This window comes from Lucilia cuprina, chromosome 5 (assembly GCF_022045245.1).
Source record: "Lucilia cuprina isolate Lc7/37 chromosome 5, ASM2204524v1, whole genome shotgun sequence".
Classification (NCBI taxonomy): Eukaryota; Metazoa; Arthropoda; class Insecta; order Diptera; family Calliphoridae; genus Lucilia; species Lucilia cuprina.
In genome coordinates this window covers 1579649-1596221 of record NC_060953.1, presented here as the reverse complement: position 1 = coordinate 1596221, position 16573 = coordinate 1579649, and the positions used below count along the sequence as shown (strand labels likewise).

The window sequence follows — 16573 nt, the reverse complement described above, 5'->3', positions numbered from 1 at the left end:
AGATGTTTTTGTTGTAAATGTTAAATTTCTTAAAGGAGTATGAGGAAGTTTATTATTTTTTCTTTTGTTTTGTTAAGCTTTTGTTGTTCTTTATTTCTCTTCATATTCTTTTCGACGAGTGTTATTTAATTTCATCTTTTTATTTTTCGTTTTAAGCTTCAACTCATTTGGAAAAATAAAGCAACGGCTATTAAGCCTAAAAGTATGTGAAGTGCTTTATGATGATTTTTGAAGTATATTTATAGGAGTTTATTGTGTTTTGAGTTTTTGAGTGCGTGGAGGTTTTATATTTATCAACACTTTTGCTAAATGAAGTATGTAAAGAAAAAATAAATTAAAATTTACATTTTGTGGAATTTAAAATTTTTCCAAAATTTAAATGCTAAAATTGAGATAAAAAGACATACACATTATTCTTCCAATTGTCTTCTAACTTAACCCCTTTTTCTTAAATTTTAACATGTAATTAGTGTGATTTTCCCAATATTTACTTTAACTGTAAGTGAAATGTTTACAAATAATCACTTGCCAGTAAACAAAGCAAACAAAAACTTTATTTTCAAGTCAAAGTGAAATAATAAAAATATAATAAAAAACCAAAAATGAAATAAAAGCCTCAAGGAAAAAAGCGTTAACAAAAAACAAAGTTTAATTGTTAAACGTCTAGTAAGAGCAACAATTAAAATGAAACTAACAACAAAAGCATTAGAGCAAAAAATTAAAACAGCAAATATTGAAAATTGCTAAGATTTTTTTGTGGCAACAGAGAGAAAATCGCAGCTAGACAAACGTTTGCCTAGCACACTTGCCAAATAAAGTGGATGTGGAACTTTAAGAGTGTGTGGCAATAATCCTGTTTGCAACAATAGACTGCCACAAAAACCGCTTATAACAACACGCTTTATTTGCTTACGTTCTTCCATGAACATGGCGCTGTTCCCTGAAGAACAGGGAAGAAAAACAAATGTCTTAAATTAACTCTTTGGAAAATAAGTGAAGTGAAAATCGAAAACTGAAATTTCCTCTTAAGGCACAAAAGGATATAAAGACTTAAAATAATTACCAACAAAAACAAATGAATGAACACAATAATTGCAAATAAAATATAACAAATTTTCACAGGATATAAAAGAATAGTCCATAGTAGCAGCAGTGTTAGTAGCTGCCAGGAAATCTCTTTTTGCCAGTAAGTTAAATAAACAAACAACTATCATGGAGTTCTATTTATTTAAGAAGGTTTTGTTAAGTTTTTTAACAGAATTGCTATTATGAACGCATTTTATTTTGTTTGTATTGACACACTTTCAAACGCATGTTGCTACTTTTTTTATTTGTTATTCTTGTAAAGCAATTGGTATTTGGTAAAAAAAAGTTATACAGCTAATACCCCTTAGGGTGTGAAAGTCATTCATTCAATCATTCATTTATTTGATTTAAAAATTTTTCTTTATTTGTAAATGCATCTCTTGTTTTGAAGTTCGTTCTGTAATACTGTTGCTGTTATTGCTTTAGTTTTGTGGGAAGTAAAAAATTAAGATTAAAATTGATTATGTTAATATGGGATAAAAACGCGTGTCATTGAAAATCAATATTAATATAAACTACTTAGAATCATGTCTATATAGTATGAAGAAAGCCTAAAAGTAGGCAACACTAAATAAAAACAAAACAAATAACTATCACATAAACCGAAGAGATTAATTTAATGTGTCAATAAACTTTGAGCCTGCAGAATTTAAAATATAAAAATCCACAGCTAACAATAAGACACCACATCACGACATTAGTGTATTAGTGGAGGTCCTGTTACAGCCCATATTGGTCTCAAAATAATGAGTTTTTATTGAAAAACTTCATTATCCTTCCAGCAGTCCTGTGATTAACCATATTGATCTCATAGTATCAACTTTTTATCGAAATACTTTACCTTGTTGTTAATTTCATTTATGTTATGTTTTTATTATTCTGTTTTTTATTAAAGTGTTGAAAATCCTTTGGTCGTGATTATTTACAAAATTATTATCCTTTATTTAATTTACATATAAATTGTTTTTTGTTAAATTGCATAAAAATATGTTTTTTAATATAATTAATACATATTGTTCATATGTAGTCCAGCCTGCCTGCAGACCAAACATCAAAGTAGGTTTTTTTTGCATAGATAAAAAAGTGTCCTTTTTGGAGAAAAAAGTAGAATGTATATTTTTTATAAAAAAATAATTATGTTGCAGTAAACTGCTGTTTTTATGAGAAAAGAATTTATTCCTTTTTATGCTTAAATATATTTTTGTATAGAACAGTCGGTACGACGGCGAATGTAAATTTTTGTGAATGGAAATCCAACGATATTCAGAACTTGTTATCAGTAATTATATAAAGGATTTAGTTATATTCAGATATGATTCTTTAAGATTAGAAGTTGGTTATTGAGTTGAAGTAGGGATTGTTTGAAACCTTTTCCAAGAGAAATGTAAAATTTTTAACTGATATTCACCTTTTAAATGAACTCTTCCATATCATTATAATTTTGTCTAACTACCAATTATTTTTAACAAGCACCGTAATGTCTCCATAAACTCACCCTTCAATTGTAGCTCTTTAAAAATTCGTTTGATAACAACCAATTTATTCCAATTTTTTTTTTGCCAACATAATAACAACATAATGCCTTAAACATATTTCCCAAAAATAATACAATATAGAACATGTTTTTCCTTTACTTTTTTTTTGGTTGTTGTGTTTTTTTATATTTCTGCAAAAAGAAAACATGCAAAATAAACCGTAAAATATTAAAAGCCCTGTGGCTACTTAACACAATCTATATTGGTGAACAAATACTGCATGTCACTTTGATTTTGCAAGTTGTGTACATACATATATTTGAGTTGGACGACTAAAAAAAATCGTCATCGTATTTCTCCAATTTTATCATCAACACATCACATGTTTTATGTGTTGTTATAAAAAGGATAACTGAAAACTGACTTTAAAAAAATGAAATTTTTATACTTTATGGCGGTTAGATGAAGGGGTGAGTGGGTTGTTGTCTATATTGTATTGAATTTATGTTATCATGATGATTTTTTCCATACATATAGTTATGTGACGTGTTAAAAAATTCGATGATTGAGTTGTAAAGAAATATACATGCAAGCATTGATTTAAAACAGTAGAGTTTAGAGAAAGAGCAGTGTTCTTTCAAACTGATTACTTTTTATCTCGTGGTATTTTATGAAAGAAGTTGTAAAAGCTTTATATGCTAATCAAAAAGGAGCACCTAATAGAGCTTAAAAGTATTTTTTTGCTGCAACTTAATTGTTTGGCAAATTACTAGAAATATGCTTAATTATGCTTACAAAATGAGCAGCTAAAAGCTTTTAATTTATCTAGAAAGCTTCTCATTCCATATTAAAATTTGTATATGTTTATTTTTTTTTTAGAATATTTTTTGCAAAGCTATAATTTCTTGTGCTCTAAAGCTTTTAACTATAAATCTTTTAAAGTTTGCTTTAAATAACTGTAGCTGCGAATAATCTGGTGTCCTATATAGAGCTTTTTATAAAAGCTTTTTTTTAGTTAATATGGAAAACTTTATCCCACATCCAAACAAAATACTTTAAATAGTAAAAGCATTAAAATCGGCAAAGCTTTTAATATAGAAATAAATAAGAAGCTTTAAAACTTGACATTAAAACTCAACTTTGACTGAGTATATAATTTCAGTGTGCTATTTATTTGCTTTTGCCTGTATTTAGAAAATCTATTGAATATTTTCATTTATATCTCATAACCCTTTTTATAACCCAAATTTCAATTTTTTTTTATTGAAAATTGGCTAAATTGTATAAAAGCACATATGCGTGAAATTCAATTTTAACCCTTTGCCACAATACAAAACCCGCACCGCTTGTAATAACGAAAAAACTATGCAACATTTTTAGAGAAAATTTAACAAGATTATTTTTGAATTTTATATTTGTTTTGTTTTTCTGTGGCCTGTTAACAAAAACAAGTTACAATAATCTAATTTTAAGCCCAAATATATTAAAATAGTTTTTGCATAAATTTTCAACACAAAATGACCATTTTTGTTGGGAAATTGAATTGGTTGTTTTGTTGCTATTAAGACTTTGTTGCTATAAATTATGTAAATCCTTAAAAATTGTTTTTTTAGGAATATTATAAAAAACTTGTAAATTTGTTAACATTTTAAAACAAATTTTCATATTTAGGCAATATATTTAAAAGTTTGATTATAAAACCCAAACTGATTTAAATAAAATCTAAATAAATAAAATTTCTCAAATGTTGTTGTTTAATTTGTTTGTGTATATCTTTTCTTTGCAGTGTTTTTAGTGTCATTAAATAAAATCCATCATCTAAATTACTATTATGGCCTTAAGGATTTTGTTTCCTTTTAACATTATCTTCCCACTTGGTTGTCATCACTTAAGGTAAGTAAAATTTTTCAATTTGTTTTTCGTTATGCAAAAAAAAAAAACATAATAGAAAAGTGCAAACTTCTATTCCTGCCAATCATTAACACCATTTTCATGATTTAATTTTTTCTTTTTGTTATTTTGCAATTTTCGTTATTTATTTGTTTTTCCATAGACATTTTTTATCTTTTTATGTTAACGTTGCAACCATAAAATGCTCTTTCCGGTCGTTTTTCATGTTCTGGATAAACAGAAAAAAAAGAAATTGTGCCAAAAAAATATAAACCAAATGAATAGTAAAGAGATTTTGTTTTAGATATTGTATGCTAACAGTTCAGTAGCTGTTTTTTTAAGGAAGCCGTAGTGTGAGGGGAAATGAAAATGTGGTTTATATCCTGTTGCTGTTATTGATGCAAAATCATTACTGATATTTGCATATCTAGGGAAAAAAGTTTAAAAAAAGTAATAGAAAATGGAATAAAGCAGAGAATTGTTGAGTTTTTGCATAGAAGTTATTATTGCTATCAACACTTATTGCATTTTGGGGGGAAGAGAGACCAATACTGAGGACTGGAATTTTTATTTGATTGTGACGAAGTTTGAACTCCCTGTGTTGATTTAGCGATATTTTTCAATCTGTATGTTATTTGAATAAAACATTCAGAAATCGCCAGGATAGAATAGAACCATAAAATGCAACTATTATAATCGGTTATAGTCTCAAAGACGTCCATTGTTCCGCAGGTTACTTTAAATAACCTCTCCATAGGCCTTCCTTTTACGTATTGTCTGAAATATCGTAAAAATCAATTTCTGAACTTATGTTTATAGAAATTGTGCTCTGCTGGCTGTAGGGTATAAACATAAATTCAAATATACATTCAAATTTTCTCAATTTAGACAGAAAACATCTATGAAATACCTCATCAACAAACGTACTGTAAAAATGAAGAAAAAAAATAGTAAAAACCTTCTCATCATTTGAACACCAGTAATCCGTCAAACGGAAGTCAAACGTATTAGCATCCGGGCTATTTTTCAAAACAAAATGTTGGGCCATTACACCAAACAATAAGGCTAAACACAGTTTGTCATGAGAAATAAATTCTAAAAGTTTCATTTTACATTTTCTTTAAAACAGTTTAACGTTTATTTTGAAAAACTGTGATTACCCCTAATGTATCTATAGAATAGTTTATCTGTGAAATGTTGTTGCTTTGCCTTGTTTCTGGGTGTCTGTATTTTTGAGTAACAGATATTTTAAATAGATATGCAAAATTTTAGCTATTGTTCCAGCATCTTTTCCTTCCTTTCAATTTATGTTTGTAACAAAATGACATATTGCCAACATTTAACACTGTCGCATAAGTTACGACAAAAAGGAAGGCAATAGCAAAAAAGAACCAAACACAAAGCGATTTAGCTAAATAACTAGAAATTCCTTAAAAGTACCTAAAGATTTGTTTTATGACTTACAGCAGCACATTGTCTTAGTATTTATGGTAGAATTGACAGGCTAAATGGTTTACCTCAAAGCCAATTTTAAAGCTAATGAGCTGGAATTTTAAATTAAAAACAAAATTTACTAACATTTATCAAACAAAAAAGGTAAGCAAATTAAGTTTTACTTGTTTAGAAAAATTTTAAGTGTTTAAGTGTTTTATTACATTTTTTTTTATAAAAAGACCCAATTATTTTAATCTTGACACAAACATCTAGTTCAAAAATCCTTTATTATCCTTAACAACATAAAATAACCATTATAATTGAACATTTCCTCAAAAAAAAAAAATAATAATAATAATATTAGTTTGAAATAAATCCTCTTTGCTATGTGACAAAACCATAAAATCATTTGGCTTTGAAGTTAAATTCTACTTTAATGATTAGATCTATAATACATATTTTTTTGACTCATAAATAATGTACATATGTGACACATATGACCCATTGACATGGTTACCATGATAAATAAATAAATGAAAGCAAAAAAGCCAAAGATTACAAAAAACTAATCTGTTAAACAAATCTGGGTAAAGAATTTTTCGCACAAAATAATTCAACAAATCCTTTTGTAAGCACGCTTTCCTTTTAATAACTTAAGAAATGTTTTTCAAAAATATATTTTTTTTGGTCAAGTTTAGTTTGGTGTTTTTTTTCATAAGAAACACACGAAAATTGCTGCTATCAAGCAGTAATAAATCCTAACACAAAGAAATTAGTTAAAATATTTGAAAAATTTAGAAAAGTTTGCTGCTTCTGCTTTGTTTATTGCCTTATCTTGACACACATAAATCCACCCTTTAAATTAAGGATATGTCCTTGTTATTCTTGGACGTGCTAGGTTGGTTGTTTTTTTTAATATTCCTTTTATAAAAAAATTTTAAATCTTCAAATTATTAATGATGTTTGTTAGTTGAAATCAAATTCCCTATATATGATAAGAAACGAAATTTTTTACCATTAATTAGAGACACTTTATTGAAAATTTTGTTGATATATGATCCAAAATCCAAGACAACCTCAAATAGTAGAAGTTCCTTTATTTTTTCAGAAGTAAATGGATAAATCTTTCATTAGTCAAAAAATCGGTCTATATATAACTGAGATATGATCCAAAATCCAAGACAACCTCATTTAGTAGAAATTTTTTTAAATTTTCCAAAAGAAACTAAATCTTCTCAAAATCAAAGTCTTTATATATCAAATGGACCTAAATCTTGGACCAGTCTACCAGACAAATATTTCAAATGTTTGCTATTGGAAATCAGCAAAATCGGTCTATAAACCGAAAGAACATGATTACCTCAAATTTTTATACTTAAGCACTGTATAAAGAATATTTTTAAGACTTTTTAAAATTTAAATTTCTGTTATCTGTACCTTTTGATTCAACCCTCGTTCTTCTCACAAAAATACATTTCTATTTAATTTGCAATCATAACTAACACATACCACAATATATTTCATACTTAAGCCATAATAAACGTACACATATCCTGGCATTTGTGATAACCTCAATCATTAGATCCTTAACAGGTATCCTTACAGTGACTATATATATTTTATTTCAAATCTATTTAGTTTTTTTTTTTAAAGTCATGTATGTGGCTTTTTTATGGCAATTATTTTTTACAATTTCTAAACTTTCTAAAAAAATCCTTTTTTTCTCAAAAAAAAAAAACTTATTTGTTAGTAATACACGTGTGTGGGTTTAGTTTTCATGTTTTTTTCGCCAGCGTCATCATCATCATTCACTTTTAAATATCCTTAAATGGCACTGCGTAAATTCATATGTGAAAAAGTTTCTAATATTTGAATGATTGTGTTGTGTTGCTTAGTTGGCATACGTTTCCATAACTTTTTCTGTTTTCTATTTTCGTTCAAATTTTATTGTATTTTAACAATGTAATCTGATCTTCTGTCCATTTCACATATGAGTGAAAGGTTGTGTGTATGTCTTTTTTTTATTTGTTTATGTGGTCACACATCATTATTTAGAATTTGTGTTTTTTTCTGCTTTTGTTATTTGGTTTAGAATGTTTTTGAAAGTTTGGTTTAAAAATGGTTATTTGATATTTTTTAGTTGATAAAAAATTTTTATGTTTAATATATATTTTTTTTTTTTTGATAAATCATTATATTTGATGGATGTTTATTACTTTAGGCTTTAAGGAAAAATTTCGTTATTTAAGGCTTATTGCCCGATGAAAAAAGTTCTCTCTTATTGATAAGGTTGCCTAACTACTGTTTGACTTTAAGATTTTTTTAAAAAAATTAAATGCTGGTTAAAATAATTTAATATGCTTGTAAAACTTTGAAGTTATGTAGAGCTACATGAATCTGCCTTAATAACAATTATCATAAATAGAGAGCCCTTATTATCTTAAAGCGAAAAATCCTCCTCTCTTCATATTTTAAAAGTTCACTTATATCTTTCCAACTTGCTTCCAGGGTGATCGTTAAGAAGATCACTGAAAGGCTAATGGATTGATGAGACTTCCTTATTTAACCATTGAGAGACACAATTGCTTCTACTGGTTTCAAAGCTAAATATCTGTTTTATCGCCAATATATAAACCCTTTAGGAATAGTATTGTGAAATTGATCCTGCTGATTATCAATTGTTATTGATTACTAGGGTTTTTTGTTGTAGTGATTCCAAGGTGATAATGGCGAACATTGAATCAGCGGAATACTGACGAGTTAATTATGAAAATTGTTACTCGATCACTGTGATCGAGCTCTCCCTGATCCAGAATAATTTTCTCAATAAAATAATAGGCTTAGCTGAAGTCTCGATCACTTCGTAATCCATCAAAGCTTTTAACGAAAGCTTACACAATTATTATTTGGGCGAATAATACCCCTAATTTAAGCGATTTATCTTAATACTTCGAATAATCTCCATTAAAACAACTTTAGTGATCGATGAAAGAAAAGGCCTAGCTGAAGGCTCGATCACTTTATAATCCAACCACTGAGAGAGTTTTTAACAAAACCTTACAGAATTATGAAAGAGGAGATTAATACTCCTGACTTCAGACTTTTAATGATCTTTAAAGTCAATTCACGCTCGAACTTCACAAGATCCTTAGTTAAGCAGGAAAGGAAAACCAGGAAGTCAGCATCTAATTACCTCTACTTATTCTTCTTTCTCAAGATTAAGAGACATAATAGACTCCAAATGTTCTGTGGTAAATTGACTTCTCCTTGTAAAGTAATGTTATTCTCACTACCTTAAAAGTATGCTTTAGTTTTGTATATGTTTTGTCACAGTATTGTATGCATCACCTGTTATTAAGGCCACAATTATTTCTTTGTCTCTTCAACAGACTGAATCTTTTTCACATGAAATTGGTAAAATTACATATAATTACAGTATATGATTGCCCACACCAATTTAATCGACAATACGGCATTGTTTTGCTCTTGTTGCCATACGGATTCAGACAAATGAATGCAATTAATCAGATAAACAAAAAACTTATGATGTACTTTTATCACATCTGCTTGACAACCTTCAAGGGAGGCGATGTTGAGAGAAGGGAATTAAAAAAAATTTAGCAGAGAGAACTAAATTGGGCAAATATTAATCACAGGACTGTATGTTTATAAATTGACCAAATTATGCAATTATGAAACCATAATCCTTTGACCATATGTGGACCAAACGGATAAACTGGTTACTAAGTTACAAACCTCCAAAAACAGCTTTGATGTTGTAAATGAAAAGATTTTTAGAAATATTAGCCCAAAAACATTATATTTCATTTATGTAACAAAACAATTTTCAAACATTTTCCTTTTAAAATTAATATTATTGATGCATACTTATTGTTAAATAAACTCAATTGGCTTTTAGTAATGTAGTCTCTGTAACAAAGTACGTTTATTTTTTTATTAAAAAATCAGCTTAATATCGTAATTATAACGCTTAACGAGGCGTTAACATGTGTCCTCATGTAGTCATGCATTCAATAAAATCCCCTCCGCAATCGCCAAAAGATTTGTATAAACAAAAAGTACTGAAACAAAAAAAGTACTCATACCGTCGAAAAAATGAATTTGTATAGCTTTTCATCTTTATAGTATTTCATATACAACTTTTTCAATAACATTTCAAAAACAATTCAGAGACAAATTGTCTGATGACCAAATGTGCACACAGGAGGAAAAGTTCAAAAATGTCTTCTTTGTCTTTATATCTTTTTTACATCTATGAAAGCTACAGAGAATCCTTTTGTGTGTGTTATTAACAGGAATGAGTATGATGAGCTTTTTGCCATTTTTCCACATTTATAAACATTTTGGTCATTTAAACAAAAAAAGAGCGAAAAATAAAACATACAAATATGCTTTAGGTTTATTCATGCAAAAATTGTTCAAAGCGTCTGTCTGCATTGAAGGTTTTCATTTGGCTATAACTGGCTACAATACACAATTTCTATGGAAAATGTCACAAATGCGCTTTTACGCTTTTGACTTTCAATATAAAAATGAAATGAGTTTTTACAGCCAAAAGCCCAAAAATAGACTTAAAAAGTTTAAATATTATATGTAGCTTAATTCAACTATATTTTTTATCGTAACTGTAATTTTGTCATATAAGTGGGCGATTTGTTATTTGTTTTAATTTTTTTTGTTTGCTTGTTATTTTAACTGTGGTATATAATTTCATTTAATTTTGTACTTCGTTTTTTCTCTCTCTCTCTCTCTGTGTCGTAATCGTATTAAATTCGCTTATTTAACGCTTAAGTTCAGAAAAATACTTTAACCATCATGTTGTATAAACATCATTAGACTAAAAATCCCACCAAAAATGCTAATGATGACTAATTTGTTTGGGATTTTGTTTTTTTTTTGGGTGGTAAATGCAACACATGTTTTGAAAAAAATTAGCAAAATGTTTATGAAAAATTAAATACAAATTATTTAAAGGAAAGCTAAAGTAGTGGAAAAGAGAATTTCAAATTTAAAAAAAATCATTAAATATGAAATTAAGGTAATTATGTTTGCCATTTAATAAAGACAAATTATGATCAAATGTATCCAAACTGGAGTTTTTCTTTAATCCTTTTCGTGACCAAAAATACCAAAAATTTTCTTTTATAATTGACTTAGTTGAGTCTTTTACAAGATCACTAAGTTTTTAATGAAAAACTAAATTTCCATTTTGTGGGAGAATTAGACAAAAATGATCAATAGGATTACTTTCCTATTTCTTTTACAAGATCACTAAGTTTTTAATGAAAAACTAAATTTCCATTTTGCGGGAGAACTAAGCAAAAATTATGAATAGGATTACTTTCCTTATTCTGCCTAAACTTATTTTTTTTAAGTGAGATGATGCCAAGTGTGATCATGTCAAGTGAGCATATCTTGCAAAATTGAATTGTTTGAGAGAATACTTTTTCGATAATGAGTCCAAGAGTTCATTCTGATGAAACTAGAGATGAAAAATGTCTTTTGAACACATTGTTGGTTAAGTCTTTTCTAAGATCACTGTGATCAGTATCCATATTCTTTCAAAACTATCCATATTCTTGAAAACCCTGCAAAACTAAATTGTTAGAGAGAAAACTTTTCAAAAATGAGTCTAAGAGTCCATGCTGGTAAAACTAGAGGTCCCAGGTCAAAAAGGATCACTGCAATCTCTTTATATATACTTAGTATTTTTGAGTAAAAACTTTTGCAAAAGTTAAAATGATTATTTTGCAGTGAAAACCTAAGAAACTAAAGGTTCAAAAGGGCACATTTTTAATATTCTTGCAAAATTGAGTATTTTTTAATGAAAACTTAAAAGCACATTTTTCTATGATCACTTATATATTCTTGCAAAATTGAGTATTTTTTAATGAAAACTTAAAAGCACATTTTTCTATGATCACTTATATATCCTATGATCACTGTGATCACTTTCTTTAACAATCCAAAACTGTGTAATTTTTTAAATGGAAATCTTCTTATCATTTATATGTCGTTTTTGTAGTGAAAATATTTTTTTTTTTCAGTGAATTCCTTTTAACAGGTCCTTCATTTTCTCCTCCTCTGTTTTTATTTTTTTATTTGCTTTTTTTCTTTAAATACTATTTATTCTCTTACTAAATATGATTATTTTACAACTGTATAAACAATACACAATAAAAAAATTCATATATTTTATTTTTTAAATCCATTTTATGTTAAAACCCCTTGCAGCTAGATATTTATAATTCTCTTATCCTTTTACATTTGTAAGTAAGTCAACAAAACAACAATAACAACGAAAAAATATATAAAGTCTGCGATTTTTTCTTACTAAACGCTTCGAGCATTTCGGTTTATAGTTACTTGGCGTAAAGTAAAAAAAAATGGGAAAGCTTTGAACAAATTAAAGGATTAACAGGATTGGATGCTACTGACTAGATTTTTGACGGTATTTATTTGTATAGAAGTATTATGAATGGCTGTGATATTTGGGATTTATAAAATTTGATCTGAAATGCAACTAAAAATTACAAGCAAATATTCTTATTTTGTTGCTTAATATTCCTCTTAATTCAAACCTCCTTCTCTGGTAACCATCCTAATTAAATGTGATTTATCTTAGACTTAGTTAACATAATACTTTTTCATTTCTATTGTAATTTTGGTAATTTTTTACCCTCTAAACAACTTGTTTATATTTGTGTTTTTTTTTCTTCCCTTTTATATTAAGTTCTTCAGTCATTTGACCAACTTAAACTTCATCTGTCAATTGTCAAACTAAATGTCAAGTGTACTGTACTGTTTTCCCCATTAACTTATTTATTCATACCCAATTGTTTGTTTTGCTTGACATAATTTGTTAATTTTGGTAAATTCACTACAATTTAAGTTGATATTTGCTGAAATTTGTTACAAATCTTTATCTGCCATTTGAACACATTGTTGTCATGGTGATTAAATGCGTAAAAGCGGCTTAAGTCATTTGTTAAACTGGAACATTAAAAAAAAACATTTAAAAAATGAGGAAAAAAAACTAAAAAATCAATTTTGATAAGTAAACTATTTAGTGAAATTTGTTTAGAGACACAGAGGATAGTAATTTGTATGAAACGGATATAAAGAAAATGTTAAAAACGATTAAATTAGATGTTTGTTGACTTTAGTGCTAAGGGATGGTTAAAGATTTATTTGTATCAATTAAAGGTAACAGAAACCGATTTATTTGTTAAAGAACTTTTTTTAAAAAAAAAAGCTTTTTCTTCAGATAATAACTTTTTCTGAAAAAAGTTTATTCTTTACTTTTTTTTAACGAAAAAGAGTTTGCAGTTGAACCAGCTTCTTTTAGCTGAAAGAAAATGCTTTTTTGGAACTAGATATTATCAGACAAATTAGCTTTTTCTGATTTATGAAAATTAAATAAAATAATCTTATACTGGCAAAAAAGCTTTAATTAGTAAAAACACATTTTCTAGTAAAATAAGCTGTTTCTAATAAATAAAACTTTTTCTAATGCAAAAAGCTTTTTAACAATTAACAGAGCTTTCTCATGAAAAAACTTTTTTCCTAATAGTAAAAGCTTTTTTAATGAAAAAAGCTTTCAGCTTTTCTGATTAAGGTCAATATTTCTACAAAATAGTTGTTGGTAAAAATATTTTTCATTTTCTTTTAAAAAGCTTTTCAGTTTATTCATCTTAATCCTTTTACAGTGGAAAAATGAAGAGAGTTTTCTGCGGAAAAAAACTTTTTCTCATAAAATCAGATTTTCGTTTTCAGATTTTTCACTTTCTTTTAAAAAGATTTTCAGTTTATTCATCTTAATCTTGTTACAGGGGAAAATGAAGAGATTTTTCTGCAGAAATAATTTTTTTCTCATAAAATCAGATAAAAAAGCTTTTAATAGTGAAATTTAATGTGAAAAAAGCTTGTTCTAATGAAAAAAGCTTTTTCTAACTTTGTTATGAAAATTAATTTTTTTATGAAAAAAATGCATTATTTTAGTGAAAAATTACTTTTTTGATTGAAAAAAGCTTTTCTGTCAAAGATTTGTTTATTGTTTGCAATGCATTTTTTCATTATCCTTTAATACATTTTTCACTATTTTCATTTAACTTTCTGTTAATATAATCAAATAAATGCTAGTAATTTAAAATTCTTTTCTACTAATTAAATGTCTTATTAAATCCAAACTCTCCACCATCAAAATATCTCATTTGTAAATGACGCAATCCCAGATAAGACAATTATCATTAATTCTAATGTTAATGACTAGAATCCCATAAAACGACATATAAAAGCTGGAATTTTAATCTAGAGGATGGGTCTAAAAAGGTGACAATGCCATAATTTGTTGGCAAAAAAGGATATTAACAACAACAAAATTAAAAAACATAAAAAACTTTTTTTCTGGTTCACCATTGTAACAGTTGTAATGCAACAAAATAAAAAAACAAGAACAAGAAGAAAAATTACAAAAAAGCGCATTAACTAGTGGAACAAAAACAACAAAACATCAAAGGATTTTTATGTATAGACATCCTGTGATTCTTGTGATGATGACAGAACAATAACAGTTTGTTGATTTTTTTCTTTGCCTCGAAAATGAAATGACAAAGAAAAAGTTTCAATTACACAAAATTACTAGAGAAAAAATAAATTTCAAAAAAGACTACTAAAAGAGAAAAAGGCGTCAATCAGCATTAATGGCCAGGAATATTTAAAATTGAAGCATACACTGACTGTTGGTACAAAAATATAAATACTTAACCCTTTGATTGGGAGGGGGAAATAAAGAAATCTAAAGGTTTTCCAGTAATATTCGCACGCTTTTTTAAAAAGGTGGGTGTGTCATTAACGTCCTTTTCACAATTATTGTTATTATTATAATAAACCTTTAGTGGTTTCACAGTCAGACCAATATTATTAACAATAAAAACCTTTAATTCTAAACCATCAAACCTTGAATTTTTAAATATTACTTACAATATTATTCAAAAAAAGGAGTTTAAGGTACATAGTAGTTTTTAGAACGTTGGCGGAAGTTTGATACTTCAGACATGAGTGATTTTATGCGGGCTGATTATATGTTTCAACTGGACTCGATATAAAGTCTAAGATGACAACAATTTGACTGACTGTTGCAAGATGGTTAGGTCGGTCACGTGTCTTAAAGGGTGCTTACTGTGTAAGTGTTCTATATGTTTTTTTTCATATAGCGGCCTTTAGTGTTTTCAAAACTGAATATAATCAACATTGTTAATGACCATAAATATTATTTTGTAAAGTAACCCCTTTTTTCATAATACTGGACGCTCTAGATTTTTATTTTATTAGTCGTCCTGTAGGTACCACTTTTTTGTATCATTGAGTTGAAATTTGACTTCAATATCTATTTATTTCTTCGTTTGTTTGTATATTTTTGCTTAATTACTTGTATCTGATTGTTTGGATTATTTTTCATTTGTTTGACTTTATGTTGATTTTTTTCTTGTTCCCATCATTAAAAAAGTTTTGTGTGTGTTTCTAAAGGGTTAGTGGTGGTTTAAAGTGAGCTACAGTACCGCCAGGTTAAGGTAACACAGAGTTTGTCGTAAATATTAAAATAGATTTTCATGAAAAATATTTGTTTATATAAAAGCTCATTTTCAGATAAAAATGGGTTTTTACGCAGAATAAAAAGCTATGTTTGATAAAAAACAGAATTTTGCTACTTATTTTATTTGGTGAAAAAGCATTTGTAGTGCAAAAAAAAGCCATTTTGTGAAAAAGCCTCTTTGTGAAAAAAGCTTTCCATGTGAAAAACCCTTTGTCTGACAAAAACATTTTTTTATAAAAATGGATTTCACTACTAAGATTTTTTGTTGAAAAAGCATTTATAGTAAAAAAAGCTTTCTTAAAGAAGAAAGCTTTTTTGTAAAAAAGCTTTCCAGGTAACAAACCTTTGTGTGAAAAAAAGCTTTTCTGATAGAAAATGCTTTACAGATGAAACAACCTTTCTGTGAACAAAGCTTTCTGAAGAAAAAACTAGCCCTTTTGTTACAAAAAACTTTTCTTATTGAACAAATTTTGTTTATGCTTAAAGTGTTTTCTTTTTATTAAACTCTATCTTAAATTTCGAGAAAGCTTTTCTGTTGAAAACTGTTTTTCTGATGACGATAGAATTTTGTTATAATAATAAGTTTTTCGGCTTTAAAGCTCTTCTAATGAGAAGAGCTTTTTGTTATAAAAGTATAACTTTTTTCTGTTTTCTTCTTATTCTTTCTTGTTTAAAGTCGTTTCTTTGTTGTTTAAAGTCGTAGGACCATTGCCTATCTAAAGAGTAGAGTACTTTACATTCGTTTATGCTGTTAATTCTCTTTATAAGCTTTTAATCAAGCAAACAACCACCTTTGAGTATTTGAGTATACTACCGGTATGTATGTGCCAGTCTAAGTTCGTAATTTAAATCAGGGTACAGTTTTTGTAAATTTTTGTCTCTATTACGGTTTGTCGAAATCATTTAACTTTTGTTTTCATTAAATATTAATAAACAAATGTTAAATGAGCTAGTTAAAATGGTCAGTTTGGGTGGAGAGAGATATTATTGTTTAAGTCTAGTGGAATTGTTAAAAAAGGCTGATAGATTTTGTCTGTCAAAGGAAACATTTTTGTCGGCCGACAAAGTTTTT

General features: G+C 27.4%; 1 non-coding gene across 1 annotated transcript in view; it reads left to right on the top strand.

The window, feature by feature from the left end:
- The first annotated feature begins 585 nt into the window (after positions 1-585).
- The window catches only part of LOC111675231, a 266694-nt gene continuing 250706 nt past the window's right edge, over positions 586-16573 (top strand). Inside the window, exons 1-2 of the transcript XR_006940948.1 lie at positions 586-1186; positions 4348-4454. This is a non-coding gene — a transcript (uncharacterized LOC111675231). The remainder of the gene's footprint in view (positions 1187-4347; positions 4455-16573) is intronic.